This window comes from Chiloscyllium punctatum, chromosome 22 (assembly GCF_047496795.1).
Source record: "Chiloscyllium punctatum isolate Juve2018m chromosome 22, sChiPun1.3, whole genome shotgun sequence".
Lineage (NCBI taxonomy): Eukaryota > Metazoa > Chordata > Chondrichthyes > Orectolobiformes > Hemiscylliidae > Chiloscyllium > Chiloscyllium punctatum.
Window position 1 is genome coordinate 43,493,984 of NC_092760.1, and position 21,174 is coordinate 43,515,157.

The following is a 21,174-nucleotide window of genomic DNA, read 5'->3' on the forward strand; positions in this document are numbered from 1 at the left end:
CCTGGATTACACCTCTTCCCACCCTACCTCCTGCACAAATGCAATCCTGTATTCCCAATTCCTCCACCTCTGCCGTATCTGCTCCCAGGAGGATCAGTTCCAACATAGATCACACCAGATGGCCTCCTTCTTTAGAGACTGCAATTTCCCTTCCCACATGGTTAAAGATGCCCTCCAACTCAACTCATCCACATCCCGCACCTCTGCCCTCAGATACCACCCCTCCAATCGTAACAAGGACAGAACGCCCCTGGTGCTCACCTTCCACTCTACCAACCTTCGCATAAACCAAATCATCCGCCGACATTTGTGCCACCTCCAAACCGACCCCACCACCAGGGATATATTTCCCTCCCCACCCCTTTCCGCCTTCCACAAAGACCGTTTTCTCCATGACTACCTGGTCAGGTCCACGCCCCCCTACAACCCACCCTCCCATCCTGGCACCTTCCCCTGCCACCGCAGGAATTGCGAAACCTGTGCCCACACCTCCTCCTTTACCTCCATCCAAGGCCCTAAAGGAGCCTTCCACATCCATCAAAGTTTTACCTGTACAATATCATTTATTGTATCCGTTGCTCCCGATGCAGTCTCTTCTACAATGGGGAGACTGGATGCCTCCTAGCAGAGTGCTTTAGGGAACATCTCTCAGACATCCACATCAATCAACCAAACCGCCCTGTGGCCCAACATTTTAACTTCCCCTCCCACTTTGCCGAGGATATGGAGGTCCTGGGCCTCCTTCACCGCCGCTCCCTCACCACCAGATGCCTGGAGGAAGAACGCCTCATCTTCCGCCTCGGAACACTTCAACCCCAGGGTATCAATGTGGACTTCAACAGTTTCCTCATTTCCCCTTCCCCCACCTCACCCTAGTTCCAAACTTTCAGCTCAGCACTGTCCCCATGATTTGTCCTACCTGCCTATCTTCTTTTCCACCTATCCACTCCATCCTCCTGAAGGGCTTTTGCCCAAAACGTCGATTTACTGCTTCTCGGATGCTGCCTGAACTGCTGTGCTTTTCCAGCACCACTCTAATCTAGACACTGGTTTCCAGCATCTGCAGTCATTGTTTTCACCTGCTAGCTTTCTATGTTTCATACACAAGTACCAAGTTCGCTTGTGTTGTAGCTTTCTGCAGTATTTCTCCAATTAAATAATACTGTTCTTTTGTTCACCAGAATTAATAACTTATTTTCCCACATTATTCTCCTTTTGCCAACTTTTTATCCACCTACTTAACCTATCAACATCTCTCTGTAAAATGCTAGTATCTATCTCACAACTTACCTTTCCACCTAATTCTGTTGTCTGTAAACATGGCCACAGTACATTTACATCCTTCTTTCAAGTCATTACTGTGTATTGTATTGTAAACAATTGCAGTCCCAGCATTGTAATCAGTGGGATTTCATTGAGATCGGTTAACAATTTGAAAAAAGAATCTGTTATCTCACTCACTGTTTGCTACCATTAGTCAATACTCTAACATTACCCATATACGACCTCTAACATCATGGATTCTTATCTTATGTCTTAATCATTTGTGAGGTGCTTTGTTGAACACTTTCTGGAAGTCCAAATAAAACACATCTACTGGATGCCCTCTATCCGCTCTGGTCAAGATTTCCTTGAAAAGCTCTAATAAATTAGTCAGATAAATTTTCCCTTTCATTAATCCATGCTGACTCTGCTTGACTAGATCATGATTTTTTAAAATATTCCACTATTTCCTTAATAATTGTTTACAATACTTTTCCAAAAATAAGTGCTCAATTAATCTGCCTATAGCTATCCACATTTACCTCCTTCCCTTATTGAATAGGGGTGTTGCTTTGGCAGTTTTCAAATCGTCTGCTACGCCCTCAGAATCCAAGGACTTTTGCAAAATTAGAAATAATGTATCCACTATCTGTGTAGTGACTTCTTTTATGATTCTAGGATGCAAGCTGCGATTTTGAACAATCCATTGGTAGTAAACTACCAAGAGAACTTAGATTCTGGAAAAGTTCCAGTAGATTAGGAAAATGCTAATGTTACACCTTTAATAAGAAGGAAATTTTAAAAAGATAACTCGAGTCATAAGTTCATAAAAATTTACAGCATGGAAACAGACCCTTCAGTCCAACTCATCCATGCCTACCAGATATTCTAAATTAATCTAGTCCCATTTGCCAGCACTTGGCTCATATCCCTCTAATACCTTCCTTTTCATATACACATCCAGATTTTTGTTTCAATGTTGTAATTGTACCAGCCTCCACCACTTTCTCTGGCAGCTCAATCCATACATGCACCAACTTCTGAATGAAAAAATTGCATTTTAGGTCCCTTTTAAAATTTTTGCCTTTCACTCTAAGCCTATACCCTCCAGTTCTGAACTCCCCCACCCCAGGAAAAAGACCTTGTCTATTTATCTTATCCATGCCCCTCATGATTTTATAAACCTCTACAAGGTCACCCCTCAAGCCTTCAATGCTTCAGGGGAATCAGCCCCAGCTTATTCAGTCTCTCCTTATAGCTCAAACCCTCCAATCCTGGCAAACTCCTTGTACATCTTTTCTGAATCCTGTCAAGTTTTACAACATCTTTCCTATAGGAGGGAGACCAGAATTGCACATAATATTCCAAAAGTGTCCAAACTAATGTCCTGTACAGCCTCAGTTAGCTTATCAAATGTTGTTGGGAAAATATTTCAGTCTATTACAAAAGGATGCACGAGCAGAGGATTTAGAAATGTATCATATGATTAAGAAAAATAAGCGCAACTTCACAAAGGGAAATTAATGTCTAATTATTGCCAGATTTAATATACCTGTATATTTGGCATTTGATAAGGTACCGCACATTAGCTACTTGCTAGGCTACGTTTTTGGAAGGTAGTATATTAACTTTGATAGAAAATTGGTTATCTAATTGAATGGAGAGAGTTGGACATGGAAAGCAGTTTCTGGATGGCAACAATAATTAGTGGAGTACTATTGGGATCAATCATGGGGCCACAATCATCTACAATATACCCAAATCACTTGAATGAGCAAACTGCTACACGATAGTCAAGTTTAAAAATGGCAAAATGGGAAGTCAAGTGCCTGCAAAAGGATATACAAGCCGTTCTGTTATAATGCACTTTTTGTTAACACGAATTCACTGTAACACAAGTTACAAATTGGGGACACTGCTTCTAAAGCATTAACTTTTAAAACATGTGTTAGCTGTAACACGATTACATCACCAACACTAAACACGGTTTCTAAAGTGTGATGTGATGTGGGGCTGCACAAGAACGCAACCATTGCATTATTGAAGAACTGCTTGTAGACAGATTTAGTGAGTGGGCAAAAAGTCAGTAGGTAGCATATAATGTGGGAAAACGTGAAGTTATGCACTGTGGCAGGAAGACTAGAAGGGCTGACTATTATTTAAATGGCAAAAAAAACTGCAAAAAAGCTACAGCACAAACGAATTGGGAGTCCTCATACATAAATCTCAAAAAGCTAGCATCCAAGTTCAGCAACTATTCGGGAAGGCAAATAGAACATTAGCCTTTATCTTAAAAGGGAATAGAATGTCAAAATAGGGATGTCTTGCTAAAATGATACAATGATCAGATCACAGCAAAAACTGCTAAGCGTTTTGGTTCCCCTTATCTGTGGAAAGATATACAGGCATTGAAGCAGTCCAGAGAATGTTTACTAGTCTGATCCCAGATTGGAGGTCTCTCTTATCAGAAGAGATTGAGTAGGTTGGGCCTATCCTCAGAGTATTTCATAGAATGAGGTCACTGTATTGAAACATACAAGGTTCTTAGGGTTTGACAGGCTAGACATAGAAGGTTGTGGAAGTCAAATCACTTATTCACCCCTACCTTCCTAAAAATGTCTATTTTCTACTTGTCACAATACTTCAGACCTTCTTAATCGGTTAGATTCCACCTAAGGCAAAAATCTGTCCAAATCACAAAAAAAAGGTTCTGCAAGATCCAACTTTCACAAATATTTCTCTCACACAAACTACTTAACCCAAAAGATTATCTGTTATGTATGGAGATAACTACAATGATCCATCCAACCATTTCTACAAACAGGATGGTCAATACCCCAGACCTTTCAACAATCTAGGGCATCAGATATCTTCTCCATTCTTCCTCTTTGTATCACTTCACAATTTCCACCTGGCCAACTGATTTCCCATACATACATGCATAAATATACAAAGTGAAAGTGCTACCATGTTTGGATCCAAAATCTTACAATTGCTAGGAGCCAGTTATTTTGAACCAGACCAAACCACCTCAAAACATGTCAAAGAGGTAGCCTAGACCCCACATGCAATAAAATAGATTGTCTCACATCAATACCAGCAGCAGGAAGAGAGCCCAAGTTTTTAGCTATAGCAAAGAGAGATATGTATCAGCTTTCACAACCCCAATGACTGAAAGCTAAATTAAAAATCCTGGTTCTATGGCAGCTTGGCCCCACCTATCCAGGTTGCTTCTATTGTTCCTCTCTTCATAATAAAGGACAAAATACACCTCTTAAAGCTACACTATCATCACACACCATAGTTATGTCTTCAAAGCATGCACAAAGAAATAGACTTGTTCTCAGGATATACTATGATTCCACCAATAGCGATTCATGTATAAAGAACAAACTTCTTTGGTCTTTATTTCAGCAGACCTAAGATCAGTGAAGTGGGATAGCAGTGAGATACCGGGGATCAAGATCTTCACAAGCTGATTTCTGTACATTTTAATGCTAAAATTAAATTATTGTTTCTCCTCAGTTTCTGCAATGAGTAATAAAATTGATATCAATCTTCAGCTCAACACTCACCACTCTCTATCCTTTGATCTAACTGCCTCATGCTTTCTAAGCATTACACCCATATAAACCACACTACCTAAATTTAGTTGAAAGTCACATGACACCAGGTTATAGTTCAACAGGTTTATTTGAACTCGCAAGCTTTCACAGCACTGCTCCTTGTTTAGAAGGCATATGGCATGTTGGCTTTCATTAGCAGGAGGATTGAGTTTTAAAGCCCAAAGTTATATTGTAGCTCTATAAGAGTCCTGGTTAGACTACACTTGAAATATTGTGTTCAGTATTGGGTGCATTGGAAGCTTTAGAGAGGATGCAGAGGAGATTTACAAGGATGCTGTCTGGACTGGAGGTCATGTCTTATGAAGAAAGGTTGAGGGAGCGAGGGTTTTTCTCATTGGAGCAAAGAAGGATGAGAAGTGATTTGATAGAGGTGTACAAGGTAATGAGAAGCATAAATAGAGTAGGTAGCTAGAGACTTTAGCCTAGGAGAGAAATGGCTGCCATGAGGGGTCATAATTTTTAAAGTGATTTGGAGAAAGTATAGGGGAGATGTAAGAGGTAGGTTCTTTATGCAGAGACTGATGGGTGCGTGGAATGCACTGCCGGCAATAGTAGTAGAGTCAGATACATTAGGGACATTTAAGCGACTCTTCCATAGGCAAATGGAAGATAATACAATGAAGGGTATGTAGGTTAGTCTGGACTTAGAGTGGGATAAAAGGCTGGCACAACATCGAGGGCTGAAGGGCCTGTACTGTGCTGTACTGTTCTATATTCTATGTAACCCTGGTAATTCTTGTAGGAAGCATGCATTAAGGTATTTCACAGATCAAGCTTAATGATCCTTGTAAATCTTTTCTGAACCCTTGCAAGTTTCCTCTTAGCCTGCAATTCAACCGACACTTCTGAATATCAATTTTCTCACTTTCTCCTTAGATTAGATTAGATTAGATTAGATTACTTACAGATTAGATTAGATTAGATTAGATTAGATTAGATTACTTACAGTGTGGAAACAGGCCCTTCGGCCCAACAAGTCCACACCGCCCCGCCGAAGCGTAACCCACCCATACCCCTACATCTACATCTACCCCTTACCTAACACTACTGGCAATTTAGCATGGCCAATTCACCTGACCTGCACATCTTTGGACTGTGGGAGGAAACCGGAGCACCCGGAGGAAACCCACGCAGACACGGGGAGAACGTGCAAACTCCACACAGTCAGTCGCCTGAGGCGGGAATTGAACCCGGGTCTCTGGCGCTGTGAGGCAGCAGTGCTAACCACTGTGCCACCGTGCCACCCATTGTGCCACCGTGCCTCCATCTTTGATGTCCCATCTTCAGGAAAACCTTTTCTCACCCAATCCTATTACAGTGCTCCACTCCCACCATCCCATTTTGCTCACCTAAGTGAGTAATTTGAGTATACTCCCTGGACTATATTAAACATCACTGAACTACACCTGGGCCACAAGATTACTGGAACAGGCAACCAAGCTTCCCACTCCCTCCACCCAATTACCACTCATGTCCTTAAACTTTTCCTTTCTCTCCCTCAACTAACAAACGCGAGAAGCTCAACAACTTCTTTAGCACTGAGGCCAAGACTCTGCTCAAATATGTCTGCTGTTCTATTTTAACACAAAGCAAAACATTATCGTTAGCTCCTTTCATCACATCTTTATTTTCACCTGCGACTTAATTGCCTTTTCCAAGCCCATACTGGTTAACATTATAACTGGCTCCCCTCTACTCAGAATTCACACTATTTAACATCTTGCTTCACCTACCCAGTTCTTGTAATTTTTTTACATTTCTACCTCAAACATATTGAAGCCATCAAATCTGCATCCAAATATTAAGGGTGTGAAACACATCTCCTCTGTGGCATGTAATCTGAACCATACCTTCAAATGTGTACTCTTATATACTTTGATCCAACATTGATATTTGTGTCTTCAATGAACTGGACTTTACACTTTGGAATATCGTGCACAAACTTCAGATCCTCTCCAGCATCTTACCTACTTTTAAAGGTCCAGTTCTTCAACCAAGTTTATGGCCACAGCTTCAACATTTCCAAGTTTGATCTGGCATCCATTTTCATCAAGCTTGATCCGTGAAATACCTTAAAGCATGCTTCCTACATTAAAGATGTTTTATAAATTCATGTTATCACAGTTGTTAAAGAAATGTCATAAGTACGCTTAATTTTCAGATAAAAGAGTAATCACAGTCACACTGTGCAACAAAGATAATCAACCCTTTCTCTAGAGACAAAGGATGTCAAATGATATATTTTATAATGGTATTAAGCCGTCAATCACCTGTAGGGCTGCCTGGGGCAACATATTCATCTCTATGTGTCAGTAACTCTAAACAATTACCTTTGTCTGCTTGCTGTGTTCATGTTTGTAAATCTTTACAAAATCAAGACAAATTTAATTGGCAGTAAATGATAAACACAACCAACTCTATTAAATCAGATTTAACTTTTACCCTCCCATTCACAAAAATAACACAAAAATGACATTTCACTAGTTCCTAACTAGTAAAATGGATAAGTGGCTGTAGCAGTAAGTTTATAATGAAGACTAAATAGCTGACAGATCCCTGACATAACTACTTCTACTTGGATTTGTAGAAGAATAGATTAGGAATAATTGTTCGACTTACAAAAAAATGACAAATATTCCTCTGAGCAAATAACTGCTGATTAACTCTGTTCCTTGGAGAAAACCAGAATGTACATTTCATAATTGAACAAAGCTATCAACTGTAGGAATTACAAAAGCAACTGTCTACTGCAAAAGGCTCATGAGACCTGAAAGCCCAATGAGTAACTCAGCTTCTGTTCAATGATCAATTTGAGCTGCCTAATACTTGGATGGATTGAATATTGGGGTTAATATTTCTGCTTATCATTTCTTTATTTCTTTACATCCATTTGAAAATGATCTCAGGTGAAAAGGAATTAAAACTCATTAAATTGACATGGTTGTGAACTTCAGATTATGGGATGAGACAATCTGTAAATTGGACTGCTGGAAAATGAGGCTGAAGTAATAATAAGGAGCAAAGAAATGGTGGAGAAACTGAATAGATAATTTGCATCAGTTTTCACAATGGAAGCTAGCACCAGCACACTAGAACTTCAAGAGAGTTGGGGCAGAGGGAAGTGTAATTCCCATCACTAAGGAGGTATGGCAGAAGTTGAAAAGTCTGAAGGTGGATAAATCACCTGGAACGGTGGATTACACCTCAGAGCTCTGAAGGAGATAGCAGAGGATATTGTGGAGGCATTGGTGACAGTGATCCTTCAGAAATCACTGGAGTCAGGGAAAGTCCACACTAGAAAATGGGTAATATACCACTCTGTTTAAGAAGGAAGGAGATATAAGTCAGGAAACTACATGCCAGTTAGCCTGACCTCAGTCTTTGGTAAGATCTTGGAAGTGAATGGTAAAATACAGCTGAGTCGGCATGGTTTCATCAAGACAAGGTCATGTCTGACAAATCTGTTAGAATTTGAGGGTGACACGCAGATTAGATGCAGGACAACCCCAGTGGATGTGATCTATTTGGATTTGACAAGGAGTCGCATATGAGATTGCTAAATTAAATAGGAGCCCATAGTGTTAGGGTCAAGGTACTGGCATGGAGAGAGGATTGATTGACTAGCAGAAAGCAGAGAGTCAGGATAAATGGGTCTTTTCCAGCGTGGCAGGCAATGTCTAGTGGAGTTCCACAGTAGTCAGTGTTGGGACAACTATTCATGTGATACATTAATGATCTGGACAAGAGAAGTGAGGGCTTTGTTGCTGAGTTTGCAGATGACACAAAGACAGGAGGAGGAACAAGTAGTGCTGAGGAAGCACAGGGGTTGCAGAAGGACTTGTTCATGCTAGGTGAGTGGGCAAAGAAGTGGCAGATGGAATATAATCTGGGAAAGTATGAGGTTATGCACCTTAGTAGGAGGAATAGAGGCATAATCAGTTTTCTAAACAGGGAAATGCTTTGAAAATCTGAAACATGAAGGGTTTTGGAAGTCCTGGTTCAGGATTCTCTTAAGGCTAACATGCAGATTCAATTGACAATTAGGAAGGAAAATGCAATATTGGCATTCATTTCAAGAGGGCTAGATTACGAGGGCAGAGTTGTACTACTGAAGCTGTTTAAGACGACATTTGGAATATTGTGAGCAGTTTTGGGCCTTGTATATAAGGAAGGTATGCTACCATTGGAGTACTTCCAGAGAAGCATTACAAAAATAATCCTGGGCACAAAGGCACGGTGGCTCAGTGGTTGGCACTGCTGCCTCACAGCACTAGGGACCCGGGTTCAATTTCTACCTCGGGCATCTGTCTGTGTGGAGTTTTCACATTCTCCCCATGTCTGCGTGGGTTTCCTCTGGCTGGTCTGGTTTCCTCCCACAGTCCAAAAAATGTGCATGTTAGTTGAATTGGCCATGCTAAATTGCCCGTAGTGTTAGGTGCATTAGTCGGGGTAAATGTAGCGGAATGGGTCTGGGTTGGTTTCTCTTCAGAGGGTAGGTGTGGACTTGTTAGGCCGAAGGGCCTGTTTCCAGGGAATCTAATTTAGTGAAGGGCTTGTCAGGAGGGGCAATTGAGGATTCTAGGTCTGTACCTGATGAAGTTTAGAAGGATGGGGGTGGAGGGGAAACTTAAACTACACAGAAGCCTGGATAGAGTGGATGTGAACAAATTGTTTCCACTAGTAGCAGAGGTAGGACCCAAAGGTTCACCCTTACAGTGAAGGGTCAATGCTTTAGAACCAACTTGAGGTGGAATTTCTTCAGCCACAGGGTGGTGAATCTGTGGAATTCATGGCTGCTGACAGCTATTGGAAGCCATTTCATTCAATGTCTTTAAACAGAAGTAGATAGGTTCTTGATTAGTAAAGCGATCAAGGGTGTCAGGAAGAAGTAAGGACAATGAGAATTGCATCAGCCATGATCAAATGGCGGTGAAGATTCGATGGATCAAATTCTGCTCTCATATCTTACTGTCACACCATAGAAGTATCGGGTAACTACTATCTCCAGTGAGTGAGTATAACCATCCTTCCCCTCAATTATTATGGTTAATTTTCTCATGATCAATGTCCTGGGAGTCACCATTGAGCAGAAACTGAACTGGACTTGCCTTATAAATACTGTGCCTACAAGTGCAGGTCAGATGCTGGGAGTTCTGTGACTTCCCAAAACCTACACGCTAAATACAAGGCACAAACCAGGTGTGAGGTGGATACTCTCCATTGACCTGGGTGAATGCAGTTCCAACAACACAAGACACCATCTATAGAAAGCAGCCTACTTGATTGGCAACTCAATCACATCCTCAGAAACTCACTGTTCTACCATTTCCAATAGCAGATGTGTACACTGCACACACACAAATCATTAAAACTCCTTCATGAACACTTTTGAGAACTCTACCACTTAAAACACAGTGATAGCAGATACAAGAGAGCACCAATGCCTGGCAGTCTCCTTCCTCAGTTGCACATCATCCTGACTAGGAAACAAATGATCTTTACTATCACTGGGTCAAAATCCTGAAACTTCCTTTCTACTAGCATGGTGCACATACCTACACCACTTAAGACTGCAGCAATTTAAGACAGCAATTGTCAAATACTTTCTTAACAGCAATTAAGATCCACAAAAAATGTTGGCCTAGCCAGGAATATCTGTATCCCATGAATGAATCATTTTTTTTTTTAAAAGTCATGGTTTGAAATATGATCAATCACTCCATCCATTGTATAGCTTTTCACATATTTCAAAGCTTTTCTGCTTTACTCCGTTTTATGCCACATGTACAGAACAATTAACACATCCTCAGCTAATGCTTCCTTAATTCAAGCATTTTGTTGATGTGTAGTTTCCATGTGATTGTGTCAAAATTAACCAGTTAATAGTTTAATTTTAATTCTGATAAATTTGTCTCAAAAATGTAGAAACTTCACAAATCAAGTTGCAGTGTTTCTCTAAGATTACAAACAATTTATGACTTGCAGCCTTCTATGAAGTTTCCCCTACACTGTTTTTACTTCATTGTCTTCACTTCTCTGTCGATACTGCAGTTTTCTAAATCAAAATAACTACATTGTGCTTCCAGAAAGGAGCTCAATCTGGAAGAGTGAGAGAGGAACAAACTTCTGTTTCGATATGGAATCTTTTACATCCCAAGAATGTTCCAAAGCACTTCACATATCACCCTAAAGCCAACATTTCTAATGTTGTAGAACTCATAGCATTGCACTTTAGTCTTGGCCTAAATAAAACCTTTGATTTCAGAGTGGAATTAATAACAACTACCTTCAGAATCAAAAGATACTCATGTAGAAAGGAAGAGCACAATACACATACATGCTCATAAGTTCTTAAAAGAACAAGTGCTTCACTTTTGCACATACCCATTTTGATATTTAATGAGAATTATATCTACAACAAATTGAATAACAACTATTCCGCAAATTAACTTGCATCATTTCTTCTGTTGTTAAAAAAAAAGACTGTGATATTAAATTAGCTGGACTGGCATAACGCCAAAAAAAAAATCTGCTCCACTTCCTTAGATGGTGCTAACTAGAATAGAGGTTTCCTGTTGAGAAAGTAGAAACTTGTTTTTGAGATAATTTTTTGCATCTTAAAGATTCACAAGTAAAAGGCTATTTCCTCAACCAATTTTAGTCAGTGATCATATCTATTACTGAAAACTAATTGTGATATGTTAGAAAAAGGAATATAACCGGGCAGTCCGAAACAAACAGAAAATGCTAGAGTAACACAACAGGTCCAATATGACTTTTCTTCAGAACATCCAGGGTGGCTGGAGGTGCAAGGTGGAGGGATCTGCCTTAAAAGGGCAGCATTTATGTACCAGAAGGATCCTAGTTGGAGGGCTGGAGAAGCTTGATGTACAGGGAGATTTGCAAATAAAAATGACAGTAATAAAAATGGGATATTGCCTCCAGACCCAGCAAAGTCAGTCAGTGAACATCTGGAACTAGGGATGGGAGGCAGAAAAGAGATGGGGAGAGATGAACAAGACCTTAAGTTATGCCACAGGCAGAGTTTGAATGATCAAGGTTTTGGGCTGTGGATGATGGAAAGTCAGCAGCTCAGCATTGGAACAGTCTTCATAGAAAACATGAATGATGATTTCAGTCGATGACTTGAACCAATCATGGAAGTGAATAATTTTAGTTTCAAGTAGTTGGCCTTGATAATAAAGCAGATATGTGGTCAGGAATTCATCCCAGCATCAAATTTGCAAGTAGTATAGTTCAGCATCAGACAGTTGCTCAGAGCAGAATGGTGACAATGGCAACCCAGCACTGTACTCATGGCAAATACACATTGTTCAAAGGAGCAGTACAAGATCCCAGCTGTGTTAGGGTTAACTGTTACAAAAAGAAAGAAAGTAGCTCTTAAGTATTTTGTAAAACTATAACTCTAATCATCCAAAACACCAGATTGACGATCTCTCAAAGGTGATAATTGGTTTGTAAACCTGACTAAATTAATCAAATGAAAATTGTGATTTATAAAATAGTACAGGGTACAGGAAAAGAGAAAAGTTGTGTGGCAAAATAGGAGAGACTTCAAAATATTATGCTTCAAGCATGACAGGTGATGAATATGAAGCAACGCTGGACACAAGAGAAATGTCTACTTGCTGTTTCCTTTTACAAAAGGATCCTCAACCTGCCTTCCAAGTTTTTCTTTTCACTTACCTTCTTGGCCAATTGCAGAGAAACCACTTTGTGCCATTAATTTCCAACTGCCACAACCAATTCCTTTGATATCCCAATGGAATATCATGTGGGTGGGGTGATGTGCCCCTATTTGAATTGACCTGATGTTTTCCCTTCTCCCAAAATTGTGGGACTTTGCAGCTGCTCTATTTGCTTGTTTCTCTTCTACTCCAGAGCTGATCAGATTCGAAGATGACCGGAGAAAGAACTAGAGATGATAGAAAGAAATGTTTTAACCTAGAATGATGTGCCTGAAAGGGTGGTGGAGGCAGATTTATCACCTTCTAATTTTATTTTTTCATGTTAAAAAGAAGGAAAGAAATTACATGGTTACTGAGAAAATTTAGAGAACAGATTAATAGATAACTTTAAAGAATCAGTACAGGTATAATAAGATTGATACCACCCTAATATACTATATCGCATGCTTCAATTGAAGTATCAATTTGAAATATCCCCAAAGGATAGCTTTTTACAATTTCTTTGCCATCATAAGGACAGGCACATAAAGATTCAGGAAGTTAATGCAATGTTCTGTCATTATGATTGAAATACAGACAGAGTCCAAGTGGCCTTATGAAAGGAACATTGGATTTTACAAAACTTTCACTTTAGAGGATGCATAAGCAGGAGGAAAGTAGGATGCAAAATATTTGTATTTTCAAAAAGTATACCTAAGACCCCGTAAAAGTGGTTCTTGCACAAAATTTGAGTTTATGCCATTAGGGTGATATATATTAGAGAGAAAATTAGTTAATGGAGAGACAACTGATGAATAAAAGAAGTCCTTTTCAGATTGACACACTCTAGTTAGTGGACTAAAATAATGTTCTGTAATTGGGCCCAAACCCAATAATTTGCAATCGATATTCATGACACACACAAAGGAACAAATATAGAGTAATTAAGCTAACTGACAAAACTAGATTAGATAAGTGGGCTCTTGTGGTTGGTATTGTCCCTACCTCTGGGTTGGATAGGCCAGGTTCAAGTCCCACCTGCTCCAGAGATGTGTATTAATATAGAGTCATACAACTGTACAGCATGAAAACAGACCCTTCAGTCCAACTCGTTCATGCCAACTAGATATCCTAAATTAATCTAGTCCCATTTGTCAGCATTTGGCCCATATCCCTCTAAACCCTTCCTATTCATGTACCCATCTAGATGCCTTTGAAACACTGTAATTGCACCAGCCTCCACCACTTCTTCTGGCAGCTTATTCCATACACATACCAACCTCTGTGTGAAAAAGTTGCCCCTTTGGTCCCTTTTAAATCTTTCCCCTTTCACCTTAAACCTGTACCCTCTAGTTTGGGACCCTAGGAGAATACCTTGGCTCTTTACTCTATCCATGCTCCTCATGATTTCATAAACCTCTATAAGGTCACCCCTCAGTTTCTGACACTCCAGGGAAAACAGCCCCAGCCTATTCAGCCTCTTCCTGTAGGTCAAACCCTGGCAACACATCCTTGTACCTCTGAACAACTTGATTAAAAATATCTCAAAGTTGGGTGAGAAACTGAACGGAGAACTTGAAGACTACAAAACAATTCAGACAAGCCAAATGGATCAGCAAGAATGTGGCATATAGAATGTAATGTGAAGAAATTTGAATTTGACCACTTGGGTCTGAAGAATAAGAAAAGCAGAATATTTGTCGAATCGAGAGAGCTTGGAATTGTGGGACCACAGGTAACCTGAGATATGAATCAGATAATTGCAGCTAGCAATTAGGAGACAAATGGCATCTTATAGCCTTATTACAAAGGAATAGAGGTAAGAATAAATAAGGGTAATTAAATTATACAAGTTCCTGGTGAGACCACACCTACAGAATGTGCAATTTTGGTATAGCAATAAAATGCATTATAAGATGAGTTCAAGTTATACAAGTTATTTTCAAAGAATTAATATAACAAGGAGGAATTAAATTGTGTTATTTCATTTGTTTTAAGAATGCAATGATCAATGAGATTGAGTTCTAGGATGAGAAGACTGCCCTAGCAGGATAGATTGAGTGATTAGGCTCATATTCCCTCGAATTTTGGGGATAAGTAAATCAAAACACTAAAACTTTTTAGCAGTTGATAGGGTAGATTCTGAGATGATGTTTCTCTTGACTGAACAGTCCAGAATTAGGGAACCATAATTTCAGAAGAAAGGATTGGATACCTAGAATTGAGATAGGGAAGAATATCTTCCAAGGTTGAGTGTCTTTACCAAGGGCTGTAAGAAAGTCTGTTCTTGAGTTTATTCAACTCTGAGACCAACAGTTTTGTTTGGGTACTAATAGAATCTAGTAATTCAAACAAAGATAATTTGAAAAGGGTTGATAAGGTAAACCAACCATGATTTACTAAATGATGAAGTATGCAAAAGAGGCAGAATGGCCAAATCCCACTCATTTTCTTAATGTTAATCTCTATTTTGCAGCAAATTGTGATTATAGGCACCTATATAAAAGATTTGAGGATTCAGTATAAAAACGTTTTCTACACTTGTTCAATTCAGAAGAATTACTGCACTTAAAAATAATCAACTAATGTCACAATAGCTAGATGTCAATCTGTGCCCTGGAATCATCACATTTGATTATACATAAAGCCCTGGTTTTGATCTTTATCACATGAAACCTTTTTCTACAACAGAACACATGCAGAATATGCTAAGTTTAGAATTCTACTCTTAGGAGAGTAGAATTATGTCAACAACTTGGCTTATAAAAAAAAATTCTCCAGTTATGAAAACACTGCAAAATTCTAAAATGAAATATCTGTTAATACACATGCTACAATTTAGTGGGCTTTGGAAGATTATTTGGAAAAAAAAATGGAAACTTACAGTGAAAATGATTTGGAAAGGACTGGGTAACCCAGAAGTGTGCTTTAAATTTTACATCTAAATATATGGAATGTCCTCCCATCGCCTGTTATTGTGTGGGTGTATGCATATGATGCATGGAAACTCAATTGGTTCCACTCAACACCTGCTGTTTTTAGCTGTAATTTGAAACTTGCTTCTACACTCCAGAAGAAACAATCTGACATCAATCCAGCTTTAGTACATACTAACATATTTTGTCTCTCAAAAGGTCAAAGTCAAAGTAAACATCCTTCTCTGAATGTTAGTTTAATAGGAGCTATTTTATCTGAGATACTATCTTTACATTGTCACATGATCAATATTTATTTTATGCTGTACACAAAAAACTTTTTACTACTCTCAGTAACCAATTCCACACCCAAACATGTGGAGAACAGGATATATGGTGAAGAATTACTGTATCTGGTTTCTGTCCAGAACATATACTAACAGCATTATTTCTACAACTGCCTTATAAATGCACACTTCAGTCACAAACATAATTCGCACCAATGACACAGGTTAATCTTTTAACTTCAAAATATAGCCAATTAAATTTAAAACTGTGAAAGGGTTTAAGAAGCATGTTGTAGAAAAGGTACAAAAAAATTTTGTTTTAGTGGGGGAGGGAAGAAGGGTTATAGGGGAAATAAATATAAAACTAGTCACTGATAAACTCAACAGTGAATTCAGGGGAGACCTCTTTAGCTGGAAAACAGTTACAGCAATGGACTTCACTATATATGAACAGGGGTGGGAGGAAGCTCATGTGGAGCATCAATCCTGCTAATGGACTTGCTGAGCCAAATGGTCTGTCCCTGTGCTGCACAATCTACATAATTCTGCAGAGATGGAAGCTGAGCCTCCTGAATCCTCACCAGTTTCCCTTAAGAGCAATCCAGCTAAATGGTAACTGCATGTGAACTTAAACTCTTGCAGCAATGATATAGGGGCCAGAAGGTAAACAAGTTCAAGTTCTATCTGCCCTGCAACTGACATAGCCGATCTGAACAAGCTAATTTAAGAGTTGTACAGATGGAGAGCAGAGATTGGATGCTTACCTGGGAGCACAAATAAAAGCAAAACAAAGGATTCTTGTGATGCAGAAAGGAGCACCTCTAAACATCTTCAAACCATACCTGCCCTGGAAATGTGTCGTAATATGGTCTGAAAAGGTTGATTATAAGTTTCTATAAAGCAACATTAAAAAAAATGTTGAGCACAGTTTGGAAATATTTTACTCTCAATAAATCTATCCCAGATGAAGTCTGGCCTTGCATTCTTCCTCCAACTGGCTATCGGGAGTTTCACGAGTTTCACTCTTACATTTCTCTGCTGTCTGCAAGATTCTCTCTTCAAGTACTTATTTTTGAAAGCAAAGACAGAATCTGCTTCCTCTACCATTTCAGACTGTGCTTTCCAGATTCTCATCAATCACTGTGCAGAAAGGTTCCTCTGGTTTCCTTTGGCTCTTTTGTCATGACTCCTTTTCCAATGGGAATAATTAATCTGTCAAGATAACTCTATTTTAAACACCTCTACCAAATCTCCTCCAAAGGAGGCAGGTAGGAATCACTCTGGTAAATATTTTCTACAAAGCTCCAAAACCTTCCCTTCATTTTGGAAGTCTGGCACAAAACATTCCAATGATAGCTAAATCTGTTTTATCATAATTCCCTTTTTTAAACTATGTCTACATACACAAAGCCAAAGATTTTGTGCTTTCTCAACCTTCCCTATTGCTTTCAATGATTTGTTTCCATATATCTTGTAATCTGTATTGCTCTTCCCCTGCTTCTATCCACAGTACCAACATCTACCCCATTGAATTACAAGGAGGATGATAGAAATCTTGCAATAATTATAAGTTTTGCCTCATCTGCAAAATTTGAAACTGTTCCAAGACCAAATAATTAATGTCATGAAAAGCACTGGTCTTAGCACTGATCCTTGAGAAATCCCACCATATACCTTTCTTCTTTCCAAAATTCAACTACTGTATTCATCACTACTCCATTTTCTGTCCAATGTTCTTTACTGCAGCTCAACACTACCTCTCTTATTCCATAGATATTAACGTTGTTAGCAAGTTTATTCTATAGATATTTATCAAACATCTTTTGGGAGTCCATGTATATTACATCAATCATTTTGCCTTAGTAACCCTTTCTAGCCTCCATGAAATTTTCAGTGCCATATAGAATAAGGGGAATGTGGAATTAGGAGAGTTGTTTTCAGATGGGGCTAACACAATGAGCTGAACTTCTGTGATCTCGCCATTCTTTGATCAAAAATTAGTTAAACATGATTTGCCTTTTAAAAAATGTATTTCTGTTTTCTGTAATCAATCCACAATTACCTTTTGATTCTGAACCAGAAAATCATTCTTGCGTGCTAGAGAGGTTAAACGGATAGGATCAACTCAAAACCTACAGACCTTAGAGATATTTTTAATCAAACTGTTAGAACTATGTCTACATACACCTCTGAACCAGATGGGACTTGAACCCAGAGCTCTTGGGTAGAGATATTACCACAGCATCACAAAAATCAATATTTTGTTGAATATCATGGTTACCACATTCTCACTACTTAGATATTTATTTAATTAATACGTTCAGAGATGTAACTACACACCTCTAAATCAGTTGAGATGCCTCCTGGTCCAGTGGTAGGGACACTGCTATTGTACCACAAAAAAACTCCTTTTGTTTGAACAAGGGTGTAATATTCACAACTTTCCAGTGTTCTAGAATCACCCACATTTCGGCAAGCTTATGACCAGCACCTTCATAATTTATAACCTACTTCTCTCAACATCTATCTGAACCTGCTTTTTTGATTATTTTCTAGTCCCACCTCTATCAAACTTTAGCCTAAATACTATCTTAAGCAGTTGCTTCAATTTGATTTTTTCAGTCATCTTCGGTAAATGGATATCTGTATAAAATACTCATGTATGCCCTCTGCCTCTTTATATCAGTCTCCATTTTGGACTCCAACTGCCGCACTTTCCTTACTAACTTACTATTTATATACCTATGGAAAACTTTCATGTTAGTTGTCAATTCCTTCTAATTCTCTTCCTTGACCATTTTTATTTCCCATTTAAACTTCTACTCTGAACCTAGCTATATTCAAAAACCAAAACAGAAATTGCTGGAAAAAGACTCAGCAGGTCTGGCAGCATCTGTTGAGAGAATCACAGTTAATGTTTCAGGACCAGTGACCCTTCTTCAGAAAAGTGTAGTATATTTAGCATGGTTCAAAAAATTATGAATCTAACATCTCTCCTGCACCTTTCTTCGCCTTAATCTTGCTCTATTTCCTTTGCCATTCACAGTGCTCTGGTTTTGGCTGCCTTACCTTTTTACTTTATGGGAATGTACATGAATCCTCTACTGAAAAGCTCACTCAACCGCAACCAGTTTAACTACTTTTTTTGCCCATCTATTTCTGACTTCAGCGATGCCTGTCTCTGAAAGCCAACAGTTATTGGATACAGAACAATGAAGTCGCTCAGAGTTCTTTTACAAGTACAACTTTATCAATGGTTACTGGTGTACAAACTACCGTAACATAGCACTGAGATATTGCATCGGCTTCCTTCTGGATTGTTTGAATCCACAACAAACTCGCATGTTACCACCCAGGACCGTCTTTAGCTGGCCAAGCCTGTAATCATCTCTGTGTCTTCGCCACACCTCCTGACGTGAGGTTCCCTCACTTCATTGAAATGTTTGGCCTCTGGAATTGTCACTGATCTTGGCATCTTTCTGGGCTACTTAGTTATCGTCTCTGTCCAGTGTACAATTTCATCCACCCTGCATGTTTGAAATTGTTTGTTTTAGCTTGACTTGGCCCAAGTAGTTTTACTATATATGGTCCAATCACCCTGCTCCAACGACATCATTATTTGGTCATCACTTTCTGCAGGGTCACTCTACCCGAGTGTTTAAATGTAGTTCAGCCCACTGTAAAGTTTTGTATGAGTTTTTATACTTCCAACCTTACTTAACATCAGTATGCTATGACCTCTTTTCAACTCTCAACCCTTTGAAATTAGTGTTATGTCAGCTAAATTGTGCTTTTTAGATTATTCCTTGCCCTTTCTATTGTTGATGTAAATCGTATGAAATGCTACGATCAATTTTCCTCTGTAGGCAACTACTCAATTTGATTGATTTCAGTATCCAAAACCAGCAAACCTCCCTTCCCGGTTAAGTCAGAAATATCTCAATGAAGAAAGTGTTCCTGAAAATGTGCAGAAGTTCTTTTCTTCTCTGCCCTGTACACTATATTACAGAATAACTGAATAACTGAAGCTTTCATGCATGAAGCAATCACTGTTTGCCAAAGGTCAAAATACGATTGCTGCACCAGGACTGATGCTTTTCTTGTGATAATCAAAATTCTAACAGTTAAAATAACCAAAGCTTTGACAAGTCAAGGTAAGAGAGTTGTCTAACATGGGAGATTCTGGTAACACATATCATTTAACTACACTACGACGATTGCCTAACACTAAACTTCGCTTTTTTTTTGGAAACCATCCCTGCTATTTGAACGTTTGCATCTGCTACAAACCATTTGCTCACTTAGCCTGCCTCACTTCCATTAAGCTTCATAAACACCAGCTGACCAAAAACTATCCTTCATATTCTATCCCGCTGTTGTTCATTCTGGACTCCAGGTGCTGCAGCACGTGCAGTTCAAAGTTCACATCCTCATGTGTAAGATCATTAATTGTATTACCCCTCCCCATCTCCAAACTTTTCCAGTTCTACCTTCTTCACAGAATTCTGCATCCCTCCAACTTTATCTGTTCCTCTTCCCTTCATCTTAGTCATCCAGGTCTTAATCTCTGGTAATCCCCTCCATAAACCTTTCTGCCTCCCCGTTTTCCTTTAAGAAATTGCTCAGAATTTACAACGTTGACTTGGTGCAGAAAGTTTTCCCATGGCTTGGCATTCATTTGTCCTTAAGACTTCTTTTCCATGTTACTGCTGCTGTGGCAAAGCAAATTATTTCACTGGACATTGTTTGGATGAGGAGGAGTACATAAATTCCTTTCCAATGAAATAACTCAAGAAAAAGCATTATAACTGACACATAATAACAATTTTCATTTGAATATAATGATTTCTGAAGGTAACTAACTCTCTTCCACTCTTTACACAACGTAGTGATCCACCAAATCCATCCAGAAATCACCAGAAATGGGAAGACATCCGAGACAAAAAGAATAGGTTATATTTTGGATAAAGGCATTGATCTTTTTAAAAGCTGTAAACTCTGGGGAATCAATCACCTGTAAAAGGAGCTAGATGCTTCGTAACTTTGCCTTCCAACCAGCGAGTCATTTTTAATCAACCTGTTTGGAGATGTGATGACACACCTCTGGAGCAGGTGGGTCTTGAACCCTTGCCTCCTGGCTCAAAAATAAGGACACTACCACTGTAGCTCCAGACTCTTCTTTCAGAACTGGTGTGGTAGGCTGAAAAGGGAGTATAGTAAGAATGTATCCAATGCTGAAGGTATGGCTTTGCATGAAGAAAATAATAAGCAGAGGGCTATTTTATCAAAAGTTGCAGTTTACCAGCAGCAGTACAGTGTGACACCTTATGACGAAGGTGCTACCAAAATCACAGTGAAAGAGCTGTTATTCAGACTCTGGATGAGTCGAAAATTT

The 21,174-nt window shown here is 39.1% G+C and overlaps 1 protein-coding gene across 6 annotated transcripts in view; it reads right to left on the minus strand.

The window, feature by feature from the left end:
- Nucleotides 1–21,174, minus strand: part of LOC140493583 (synaptotagmin-7-like) — a 698,518-nt gene that overhangs the window by 667,958 nt on the left and 9,386 nt on the right. The window lies entirely within an intron of this gene.